A 12,213-nucleotide genomic window follows, 5' to 3' on the forward strand; every position below is an offset into this window, starting at 1 on the left:
CCCCATGTGGGGTACTACCAAAGTATAGAAGCCCTGCTTGCTTAGAGAGAAAGTCTTTACTGCTGTCCAAGATACCTAGAACATAAAGTCTGCAGTTTTTCCACGGCTGAGGGCTGTGCTCACAATTAATGGTACTCGTCTCCTAAGCAGCCACTCCTTATTCAAACCCGGGTTTCTTCAGAGTTGGCACTCTGCCTCCATTCTCTCAGCTAAAGAAAACACAATAGATAACCGCGCCTTTTATTCCCAATGTGACCCTCCACGTTCTGAAACTAATTTGCCATTGAGTCTTGCCAGCCTCTGCTGGGGGACTTCCTCTGGCTGAGTAATGTGGTTCTGATTAAGGACATCCTATAAGACCCAGGAGGACAGCCTGGGAAGGAAACGGGTCTGAGACAGAGAGAGAATGGATTTCTTGCGGCTAGTGGGACAGCCGTGTTGAGGACTGGAGGTGTAGAGAATTTCTCCTTAGGCTCCGAGAGAGAGAGAGAGAAGGCAAGCAAATGGCTGACAAATTGGCATCTTTTATGCAAAGCTGACAGGCAAGCAGACCTTTTAGCAGAAAGAGGATATGCAGAACCCTGAGGCCAAATGGCAGGCAGGCAGCAGGCTTTTTGAAGTCCATGCCTGTATGCAACTTCTAACAGCAAGGCTTCAACTGAATGGCCTCATAAAGATAGGAAAACGTACTTTTCAACTCAAATACCATAGTTCAAAAAAGTGACACTTCATCTCCCTCCCTAGTACATACACTTAGGTAGACTTATATGCACTCCGCAGAAGTAGGCTGCCTTTTAATCCCTACTGTTCTATGAACTGGGTTGCAAATGCTAAACTTTGCTTTACTCTACGGAGGCTGAGAGCTCCCCCTCGGGTTCTGCTAAGTACAGGCTGGCCCCTGCCTTGACTATGGGTAACTCAGGAACTTGGGAGATCCCATTTGCTACCTCTGGCCTGGCAGGGGGTAGGCGTCTATGGCAGGAAAGACAAAAGGGGGTGGGTACTGAATGGACAATGAGAGCTCAGAGAACATGGAGTTTCTTTACCAAATACCTAAGAATCGACTAATACTTGTAACTCTAATATGATTTCCTTGTTAATCTCTGTCAAACCATGAAATCCGATATGTTAACCATGACTAAGCCGTGAAATTTGTCAACTTTGTCTGTAATTTACACGAGCTCTCTCTCTCTCTCTCTCTCTCTCTCTTTTTCTCCTCAAATCTTAACACAAAGTGTGGAAGCATTACTTGCCAGCATGCTCTTCCCAGCAGGCCGCTGGTATCCTTTGACAAGCAAGAACAGAGGGTGTGCGGTTCTCATGCTGTTTCAGGAACCAAGGACAGATAAAGATAAAACCCCCAAAACCAAGCCCTCTATTTTCCTTTGAGGCGATAACCATGAACACACTACATCTTCTTAGATGTCAGTGAGTATCAATAAACATTCAAATTCAGTTTATGGTTCATGTTAGTGGACATTAAAGACTTCCTCAAGGCAGAAGATTGTTTTTGAGAAAAAAAAATAATAAGGAGTAAGACAAACATTGTTTCTTGTTTGGCTTCAATCATAGGCTGTATGATTGATCTCGTCAATACATTGGCTATGTGGGTAAAGTTGCGTATGACAATTAACTGCCACCATGCCCCCAGCTTTCTTCTGCTTAAAAACTACCAAGGCTTAATCTGTAGGAGGCTCAGAGCTGGGCACACCTGCCCTTGGCTATTAACTAATACAGCAGTCTGTGTTGAATCTCTTGGTTATCCAGGGAAAGGCAGCTTCATAAAACTGAAAGACAACGTTTGGTGTGTTGTTGGAGGAGCAGCGGGCACTTTGGGGCAGTAGGCAGCTTGTCCTGAGAAGGAAAGGGGAACAGCAGGCAAGAAGAAATGGTGAATGGGCAAGTGGTTGGGCTGGGATGCCATTCTCTTCTGTCCCTGCCAAATGTTTTCTCTTAGACTCAAAAAAAAATGTCCCAGATTTTCCCAAACTGTTTCCTGACCTCTGTGCTGCAGAATCCAGGATCAGATAATCAGATGATTTAGAACTAAGGGTGCTTTGTTGACTTCGGTCACCACATAGCCAGTGCTTTAAAGCTTCTTTTTTTTTTTTTTTTTTTTTTTCAAATACAGAATCTTGGGCAGTGCTCCAGAACCCAAGAGAGCCCTTCCCAGAAACCTGGTTGCTGGGTCGGAAGGACATGACCTGTGCAAACAGTCAGGCTGGCCTATTCATTCCGCAACAATGAAGCCAGAGTCTGAGGAGCCCAGAGAGCTGCTCTGTTGCTCTACTGATAGATAGACCTTAGCATCAGCCTTGGCTTTCTGCTTTACAGTGTCTTAGTAAACCAGCCTCTTCCCTTCCCACCCAAACCTGGGAGAGGAATACCAAGGCAGAAAACTTAAGGATTCTTGTCCCCAGGGTCTAGGAGACTCAAGTCTCCTAGACCCTGATATGGCTCCTGAATCATAGACTTTATGGAAGACCTCTATGCCTCAAGAAAAGATACTCTGCAAAAGCCTGGAAATTGTGTATAAGAACTTTTCTATGGAGAAGTTCCACAGCTTTTACCAAATGTTCTCAAAAATGTTGAATGACCCCCAAAAGGGTCAAGAATGATTTCCCTATAATCTGTGTCCCTAAAAGCCCCCTTTCCAATTCTGATTGTGAGTTGCAAGGTTAACAATTACATCCACTTTAACCTTTCAAGGCAAATGTAGCATCTAATCCGCTGAGTGCCTGAGGACCCAGGCTTGTCTGTAAAACAGCAATTGGTTTGTGAATTCCTTAAGTTATCTCTGAAGCTGAAGTCTAACCAGAGCCAGGGTCTGACCATTTTAGAGCCAAGATGATTCAAATCTATTGAAGTAACTCGGGTTTCTTTATAATGCTCCATTCCTTCTGAACAATCATTTCTTGACTTAACTCTGCTTTGGTCTTAGATTAGGATTTACCCGATTTAACAAATTATGGGGGGGGGGCAGGTATTAGAGCCATTCTCTAGTATACCCAGGCCTTAAGTTACACTGAAAATGTCTGCCACCATAGAATATGACAATAATTTTAAAAAACCAAAAACCTCAAGGTATGGGTTAGCTGGTTATATCTGAATTTCAGATGAACAACAAATAATTTTTTATCAGTCCTCAGGAAGGAAAAATATGGGTTCTTGACTACCACTATATGCATATTTTTCTTGGGGTCTGGAGAGCAAGCATGTTCTGTTTGCAGAAGACTTGTGGTTCTGTTCCCAGTGTCCACATGGGGACTAATAGCAGCTGTAACTCCAGTTTGAAGGGGTCTGAACACCCTCTTCTATTCTCCTCAGGCACGCACGTGGTATACATACATACCTGTAGGCCAAACACTCCTACACATAAAAAGTAAAAGTAAAATATAAATAAATAAATGCACTGCTGACAAGAGCAGAGGGCCCGTGAAGGGTGGACACACTGGTCTATAAGAACACCACAGTGCCTGTTAAACGCTAAGCGTGCGAGGCCGAGTTCCTTTAGGGTTAACCACCAGCCTCTGAAAGCAACTGTTGCTTATGGGACTTAGGAGAAGCCCTGTGGCTTTTGCTGGAACAGTGGTTCTCAACCTTCCTCACACTGTGACACTTTAATCCCTCAGGTTGTGATGACACCACAACCATAAGATCACTTCACTACCATGTTATCTGTAATTTTGCTGCTGCACTGTAAATATCTGCTATGCAGGACATCTGATATGCGACCCCTGTCAGGGGTCGAGAGCCATAGGCTGAGAACTCCTGGGCTAAAACCTCAAGCTAAGCTCTTCTCTGTTTCTCTGCGTATTCCAAATGTGATTTAGTGAAAGGTGGGTGGGAGGGCAATAAGAGAGGCACCAAGGCCTTCAGAGACCCATTTATTCATGTTCTTTGTCCACTTGAGACATGTCTCTTTGTATAATCAGATTTTGTAGCCATCAGTGAGGGGGAAGGGGGAGTTGGACAATGAGGAACCAGAAGAGTGAGATAACTGAGCAAGGTGATAGCTGGAGCCGAGGCCTCCTGAGAATCAGGAGGGGGCTGAGACGTCCCTTCTGGGACTAAAGTCCCTTAGAGCTTTTCACCTTGGGCAATGTCTAGCTAGACCCAACTGTTTTCATCCTAGGAAGCCCCAACAAGGCCCAGTCTTCACATATATACTAACATGGTTCTTTCCACTCATTAGATCAGAGCTCAGGACCCTGAGATACACAGCAATCTGTGCCCAGAAGCAAGAACCATCGGGGGACCCTCACTAGGCTGCCTTCCTGCTGAACAGGAAGCTCATCAGCTGTCCTCACTGAGGGGAGGCCAAGCTGACTCAAGGATCTCCTTCCCTGTGTAGCCACAGATGTGTCAACTCTGTGAATCCTGCCTTATTTCCTCACTCCGACCATTTGTGAGGGAGACACTTTGACCAGTCTACTCTTAATCACTTACAACTCAACCGGGTGCTATGCTTAGGGAAGAAAAAAAAATCCCATGTAACCATCACTTTTGATGCTTTTAAATGTCTTCTCCCACATGTGTCCAAATAAGCGAGGTGTCAGCCACATTTGGCTTTTTTTTTTTTTTTTTTTCTATAAAGAGGATGACTTTTAGGTCTTTGTTGAAGGGAGCCTTTCTGGAAAGCCCACCCCAATTTCATGTTTTCAGCCAAACCGAAAGTGTAAGGAACACAGCAATAATCTTAAAGTTCTGTTTTCTTTCCTGGAGAAGAAGCCAAATGCTCAATTCTGTAGCTTACCTTACAGAGGCCTGGCCTTTGTTTCTGTTCCTCTCTGTGTTTAGGCAATACAATTCCTGCTAGAAAGGCTTTCCCTCCCTCTGTTCTGGTTCTGAGTGACTCAGCAAGTCTTCAGGGTTCCGTGCCTGTAATAGATAACACTATGACTACCTCGGTTTTTGTTTTGTTTTGTTTTGTTTTGTTGGTTTTTGGGGTGTGTGTGTGTGTGAGTGTGTGTGTGTGTGAGTGTGTGTGGTGTGTGTGTGTGTGTGTGTGTGTGGTGTGTGTGAGTGTGTGTGTGTGTGTGTGTGTGTGTGTGTGAGTGTGTGTGTGTGTGTGTGTGTGTTTCAGTTACCTCACTCCAGTGCTATTCAACATGGTTTCTCTAAAGTACTAAAGAAAGTGTCTTTTACCTCTCACTGAGACCACAGCACTTCAAGCCACCAAAGTTCTCAAAGATGCAGGGAGTATGTCCTGGTCATTCCCCAAGTGTTGCATTAAAGAAGTGGCTCACAACTAGTCCTGGCCCCCATCCTTGAGCATTTGGCCCTGTTTACTAATATTTCCAGTTGCCACAAGCTGAGAAATTCGAGATGCCAGCATCTGGTGGGTAGCTAGGGATGCAGTGTACACAAGTAATCCTCACAGCACAGAATGGTCTTGTCCTAAACTTACATAATATTAAGTTGATACTCTGACATTTAAGGAATTTTTGCTCATCTTGCTTTTCTTCAAGGTCTGAAATAAAAGAGGAAGAAAATGCTGCACTTTTAATGAATTCAGTGTCCTGAGATCTTACATCCCGTATGGATCCAGGCATTAGAGAGAACAGGGGTACCGCCGAGCTGGGCAAAGTGCAAGTCTAGGGAGGTCTTCTCAGCTCCAACAGCTGCCTTAACTCTAAGATGAGACAACTTTGACAAAAGCAGAGGACCACAAAGTTACAAGGATGTTTAGTTTGTGATAAAAATCATTTTGCAGATTAAAGTCTTTCTTCCTGCCCATAAAATGGTATGTTCTTTAAATAACTAAGAAACTGGCTGCATTTAACTGTGTTGCGAGGAGTGGGGGCAAGATTGTTGCCCATAGCCATGCTGCGTTAAATCTGTCCTTATCCTTATTCACAACTGTGTCCAAGCTGTAGGTCCTGATAGCTCTCATCTTTCCTCTCCTGTATTTTAGAACTGGCCGGTTTTTTAAATGTGCTGTCTGCATAGATGGATTCACGGCAGCTGTTTTATAGAGCCAAGTTCTTCTGTCTTTGGTCTCCATTTTCTCATTCTCTTACTGGGGCAAGGATGACGACTGAGCACCAGTGCTTTCTTCTTCCCACATGCAAGTACAGTGAATAAGAGTGAGACTCCTTTCCAAGACCCTCAGCAACGGCTCCATGGGTTCCATCAGCTTGGAATCATGTGCTGAGGCTAGAGAATGCTAAGAGACAATGGGGCTGTCACTGTGACCTAGGTATGTCATAGCCCTGAGCTGGAATGAAACATCTGGTAGATGTGTGCCTGCAGAGGGTAGTTGGGGTGAGACAGTTAAAAGGAAAGAATATGGTGCCTAGAATAATAAATAGAGCTTAAAACACTCGCGCACACACACATACACACATTCACGGTCCTTGCTGCTAGAAAATATGGAGTTTCCAGCTCAAAAGACTTACCATAGGTCTCTCCCCAGCACTGGAGTCAGCTGGCTGCCTAACTCAGACATTGTTATGAGCCTCTTCACCTCCCTTCTCAGCCACACATAGAAGCTCCTGTTATGGAGGGATAAAAAAAATCAATTACCTACTATCTTAGACTATTGGAAGGACTGTGCCAATACACATAGTGATTGTGACATTAGAACAAACCAATTCCATCCAGTCTCTGCAGTTTAGAAGTATCTGCACTGGCTCCAACCCACCCAAACAGCTGTGCCAGCCGTCTTTCGGAAGCCCGTGTCTAAATTTATCGCAATCTCCATTGTCACAGGTCAGTGTGGGAAATCTTCTGAGGTCAGTGATTGCGGTAATTGACTTGAAAACGTCTCTGTTAAATGACATAATTGGTTTTAATTATGTAATTATGCCACTTAAAGTGTGGGGGTGAAAGGTTACTCTTATATTTAGCAGTGAGCTCCCCCCAGATGAAGCCAGGGCGTTTAAACCTGTGGGTCTTCAAAGTCCTTTGCTTTTTCTTTTTTTCTAGAGGAAAGCTGGAGTGGGCTTGCCTTGGCACTGGTGGCTTAGGGGTGATTATCGTGCGTGAGGTAGTGCCAGCTCTGCGCCTGTGTATAGGAGCCTTTGTAAGGGAATGGCAAGAGCTTCCGTAAGACCTCCTTGCGATCTGAAGTTAATGAGCAGTGGGGACTCAACTGTCAGCAATTGAATCTGATTGGGCAGGGTAATTATATGATTGCCCCTGGTGTTTGCACATGCACAGGGATATTTTTATTGGAAAAAACCTAATTGCTTACTTACTTAGTGGAGGGCAAACCTAAACAAATTTGTGTTGTCATAGGTTAAAAAGACATCCTTTCTTTGTCTCTAAAGTAGCTGCCTGCTCCCCTTCTTAGAAGTGAGGGTTTTGTTTCTTCCTGGGTTCAATCAGGGATGTTTGCGAGCCCTGTATTTTATGATAATATTAGAACAGAAAGGCAAGCCGCTTTGGGCTATTTGCTTCTCGATTGGTGGCCATGGGCTAGCTGCCTTTTCTTAAACGACACCTTACAATGGTTTCTTTCATAAGGCACAAGCAGCTAGAACCCTAGAGCAACCATAGCAGCTAGAACCATAGGGCAGCATTCAAGCTTTTCTTTTGGTTTGGTTTAGTTTGTTCCCCAATATGGGAACAAACTGACAACACTGGCTTCATCAGCTCTCTGGTTTCTTTTAATTGCCTAAAGGCATGTGGGAGGTATTACGCCAGTGATGAGCTTATAGAGATGAGAAACACCAAGGTTAGCATCAAGGTTAGGAGGCATGAAATGACTTGGGAGGAAGAGTGTGCACAGTAGGAGAGCCAAAGGGATGGGACCCTCAGTGCTTTTGAGTCAGACCTTTAAACTCAACAACCTCAAATGAAGCTTACTCCTTTAGGTGAGCTTTATAACAGACTCCATTCCACGGGTTTCTTCTCACCTCTTATAGAAACAGTAACTTCCTAAGACATTTCCTTTGGTGAGATCCTACCAGAGGTAGAAATGTAACTGGCTAATGGGGAGCATCTCAGTGTGAGGGTAGCAGATGCCAAATCTGGGTGCTCCAGATTGATGTAGACTTATGGGATGGAGAATGAAGGAGAAGAAAGGTGTTTCTGGCCCTTGCTTCCCTGACTTTTGTTCATCTCAGGAGCAATGCTCATGCTGAGCCACCCCAATCCTTTTAAGTTTCGGGTCTGATATAAAATGTTATTTCTGGGATGGGAAAGCTCCCCAGACTATTTACACACCTCTCTTGTTTCTGGACTGGCTGCCTTTGTGCTATAGGTTCTCAACTCTATTGTCCTGCAATCTCCCCAGTACCCCAGAAGCCCCACTAGGGCAGGGCCCCTGTGTGTATCCCACACCCCTCTTTCCACCCAGAGGCTGGCACAGTGCTTGAGTGTGTGGAGTGAAGAAGTGAGAGGAAGGATGCTTGTTGGGTGTCCTGGGGAGTTGTGTGTGCTGCCTGCTGGTTCCCAGCCCAAGCTGTTAATACTGCTCTCTTGTTGCTTACAATTTTCATTGCCCTAGATGATCCAGCTCTGTCGGAGGCACGTGTAGGCACAGCCAAATCTCATGCTGTACATTGATCACCTGTCCAACCTTTGCCTAGAGTGGGAGCCCCCAGTTCCTTCAAGAGATCCAACTTTACCTGTCTGTAAAGAAGAAGAGGAGGAGGGAGACAGCAGGGAGGATCCGGTGGCATTGTGACATCGGAGCGGGTCCAGTGTTCACTTTTACCCTTTTGGAGGTGGGTAACTGTGATTAATGTGGAGTACCGGGATTAAGAGAGAGGGAGTAATGTCTTTGGATTTGGGGACTGATTTGTACTTTCTTTTTTTTTTTTTTGGCTGAAGTATAGGGATTATACTCTATTTTTGTATTTAATTCATAGTCAGACTGTTCAAAATTCCCACCAGCCTGGACTGTGGATCCAAGCTGCATACCATTTCTGCATCTGGCTATGTGGATGGGGGAGGGGCAGGGGTAGTCACTTCCTGGTGCTACATTGACTATTTTCTCGCCAAGACCCTTTTTGTTTCAACCTTTCATCCCCCATCCCAAGTGACATCACTACAGAGAGCTCCTGAGTTCCTATTAAGTAGATGTAATTTCACTCAAGAACACCCCTCTTGGTTTAAATGCAGCCTTGCCCAAGCCTGAAACATGTGTAACCAGCTTCTTCCTTGGGAAAAGAAAAACAAAACATGAACCCATGATACTTTGAGCCTCAGACTACTGAACCCCTAAACTCCAAACTGTCCCTGAGTGTCAAATGCTCATTTTTGACTGGCCTACAATACCAATTTCTGGGTAGATCTATCCTTTACATGTGGGACCCACAGCTCCACCGTACAGAAGAGAGTAAAGCCACAAAGGCTGCAGGTCCTTGGCTGTGGTTTCTTGGGTGGTTTCAGAGGCTGCACCCGACTTTTCCCTGGAGTACTTGGCTATGTTTCTTTAATGTCCTCATGGTCAAAGTCTCATTTACTTTGCACGCTTGAGAGTGTGTTTCCTAGTGAGATAAATCCCCGAGTTTGGAGTCTCAATGGTCCTTCTAGGAAAACCATTGGCGATCTACTTTGTTGGCTAGTTTGTGTATGGCACAAACATCATGCACTTTGAGTCAAATAGCATGGGCTGTGATGGTCTTTTTTCCCGGAGGTCTCAGGAAAGTTTAACTTGACCGTTAGTTATGGACTAGTACCAAGGGATGGATCAGCAACTGATACCCCCTCTAGATTGATGTCAGTTAATAACGCCTACACATGCAAATCACATGCCTTTGCAAACATATATAAATGGCATTTAGTATATACTGAAACTAGGCAGTGCAGTCTCCAAAGTGTCTTGTCTCCTCTCATCACTATGATGTTTCCTTCAGAATGCTTCTGAGTGGGGCATGTTAGCTCCTTTGCTGTTACCCTCATAGAATTTGACAGAGAATAATTTAGAAAAGAAGAGGAATAGCTAGAGTCAGTTGTTACTGTTCTAGGTCACACCCAAACCACTGCTTAGCTCCACTGTTCTGTCTTACACAGTATTCACGTCCCTCCACTGGCCAATAGATTCAATAGATTTGACACGATGAAATGCCTTGGACCATCAGTCTGTGTCCTTTTATCACATGGGAATGCCTCAGATACATAAATCTTCAGACTCACCTGAATCTAGTGGTTCTGGAACTCTCTGGGGCCCAGCAACCTGAATTTGGAGGTGTCTTTGGTGCTCAGATGTACACAACACTCTCAAAGCCATTGGTTCTACCAGTGTGTGTTGTAAGGACATTGAAGGGACATAACCAAGTCCTATTCCCCAAGAACTTGATATCCATCAAGGGCATACATTCATCAGTCAGATAAGCAGAGCAATCTTCACATCATGTAAATTATATCATGGGCTCATTCCCTAAACCCCTCTAGGTGGTTTCCTTTTGTTCTTATCATGAGTATAAAGGTTTGCTTGTTCTTCAGGGCCTGACGTGCTCTGCCACCTCCCTTCCATCTGTTTCTCATACCAATGCTCTCAGTATCATCTCAGCCTTCTTCATGAGCCCCTGAAGCACTTGTCTATGTGTGGTACAGCAGCAGTGGCATAGAAGGGAGGAGGGAATTAGAGAATAGGAAAGCACTAGCAATGGCCTTTACCTCGTTTTCATGAAGTAGAGCATGCCCAATCCCTTTGTCTCCATGGGTTGATACATTCATACACAAATATAGAGATAGACAGACGCACTAATAGGATGGTATGAAGGTTGGCTTTATTAGCCTCATTGAGGCTAATTTTCAAGTCATTAAGAACATAGGAAGCATAGTGTAGTCCTTAGTCTTGTGAGTTTTATTGGCTTCATGTGTATCTCATGAGTGTGTTGGCTAAGTAGGGGTGGTAGGAACTGAGTAAATGGGCAGATCTCACTTTGACATTGTGCCACACTGTCACATGGATGGAGCTGATGAAGGATTCTTGACATTTAAATTAATTTCAGTAAAAATGATGACCAACACATCTGCTTAGAATTTGCTTCTTAAAAACCTATGAATGTGGATCCTCACAGCATTAAGGGAGCATGGACTTTGGGAATTAAAGAGACAGTTGGGTTTTTATAGGATGTAAAAATATCACAACTCAGGATTCTTTTTAAAGGAGAAAACCTAACATTTGACTTGCCTTTTAAAAGCAGATTGGACTTCAAGCTTGAAATTGAATTGTGGCTCTTGAAGCTCTAGACCTTCCTTTGGGATCTGAGAATAAGAACCATGGGTTTGGGTGTCGTCTCTGCTATGTATCCATAGTAACAGGCTATTGCCCTATGAGTGTAGCATCCCTGGTTTTGCACATCATGTGCTCATCTGGTCTCTCCTTATTTGTGATCTTCTACAAAAGACCAAAGAATCAGTTTAAGCTGCAAAGAAAGAGAATGAGCCATGGTCTTAGGGAAAGTTTTGCTTTGAGTACCCCCAGAATTCCCTCCCTGGGATGGTGAAGAGAGTCTCTTAAATACCTTAAGATCTACCATCCTCAATAGAGGTGGGGGAGAGGCTCACTACTGCTCAAGTAAAGCCAGTCCATTCCTCTGAGTTGTAATCCCATATGGGTAAAGCAGACATGCCATGACTCTATTGTCTGAGAACTCAGGCTGATCCTGAGCAGCTTTCTCTATATAGTGGTTGCTTTTCTGTTGCTGTGATAAGACAGTGTCCAGGACAACTTATAGAAGGAAGAGTTTATTTTAGCTGATAGCTCCAAATGAATAGGAGTCAGTCATGGCAGGAAGGCGTATCAGCACATGGCAGGCATGGCAGCAGGAACAAGGAGCTGAGAGCTGACATCTTATAATGCAAGCCCAAAGCCAAAAGAGAACTGGAAGTAGTATGAGGCTTTTGATCTCAAAGCCCAGCCCCAGTGACATACTTCCTCCAATGAGACTGTACCTTCCCTAAACAGTACCACCAGCTAGAAACAGAATGTTCATATAGGTGAGCCTATGGACGGACACTCAGTCAAACTATTGCACTTCAGTAGCCAAGTGAAATGAACCCAAATCATGTCAGGTGAAAGCTGAACTCTAATGGGTAGCGGGAACAGATGCTAGCATAGCCTTCTATGTGACGAGTAGCACTTCCAGGCCTGCTGTTCCCCAAAGACCAGAATCTGTATTTCTCAAAGCCACCTGTTATTTCCTTAGTAGATCCTTATGAATGTTTTTCTTTATTGCTTTATGCCAAGTTATTTCTAGTGCTTGTCTCTTTTCCATATGCCTAGTATTCCCTAGGCCCATGTGTTTCCCA

At 44.3% G+C, this 12,213-nt stretch overlaps 1 protein-coding gene and 1 long non-coding RNA gene across 12 annotated transcripts in view; one reads left to right on the plus strand and one right to left on the minus strand.

The window, feature by feature from the left end:
- Erc2 (ELKS/RAB6-interacting/CAST family member 2) overlaps positions 1–12,213 on the plus strand; it is an 864,340-nt gene that overhangs the window by 762,585 nt on the left and 89,542 nt on the right. Inside the window, exon 20 of one of the 10 annotated variants that reach the window (XR_015044606.1) lies at positions 8,456–8,675. The exons of 8 other annotated variants lie outside the window; for them this stretch is intronic. The gene's annotated coding sequence lies outside the window, so the exon portion shown is untranslated. The remainder of the gene's footprint in view (positions 1–8,455; positions 8,676–12,213) is intronic. One more of the 10 variants, XR_015044607.1, reaches the window with a different exon arrangement.
- LOC110309061 (uncharacterized) lies at positions 1,462–8,501 on the minus strand. 2 transcript variants are annotated; one of them, XR_002379649.2, is made up of 5 exons: positions 8,439–8,501; positions 6,402–6,497; positions 5,411–5,473; positions 4,757–4,881; positions 1,462–1,854 (listed from the first exon to the last, which is right to left on the minus strand). It is a non-coding gene; the product is annotated as an uncharacterized LOC110309061 (long non-coding RNA). The 2 variants fall into 2 exon arrangements; XR_002379650.2 differs by lacking the exon at positions 5,411–5,473.

This window comes from Mus caroli, unplaced genomic scaffold (assembly GCF_978045245.1).
Source record: "Mus caroli unplaced genomic scaffold, Mus_caroli_1 scaffold_12, whole genome shotgun sequence".
NCBI classification, from domain to species: domain Eukaryota; kingdom Metazoa; phylum Chordata; class Mammalia; order Rodentia; family Muridae; genus Mus; species Mus caroli.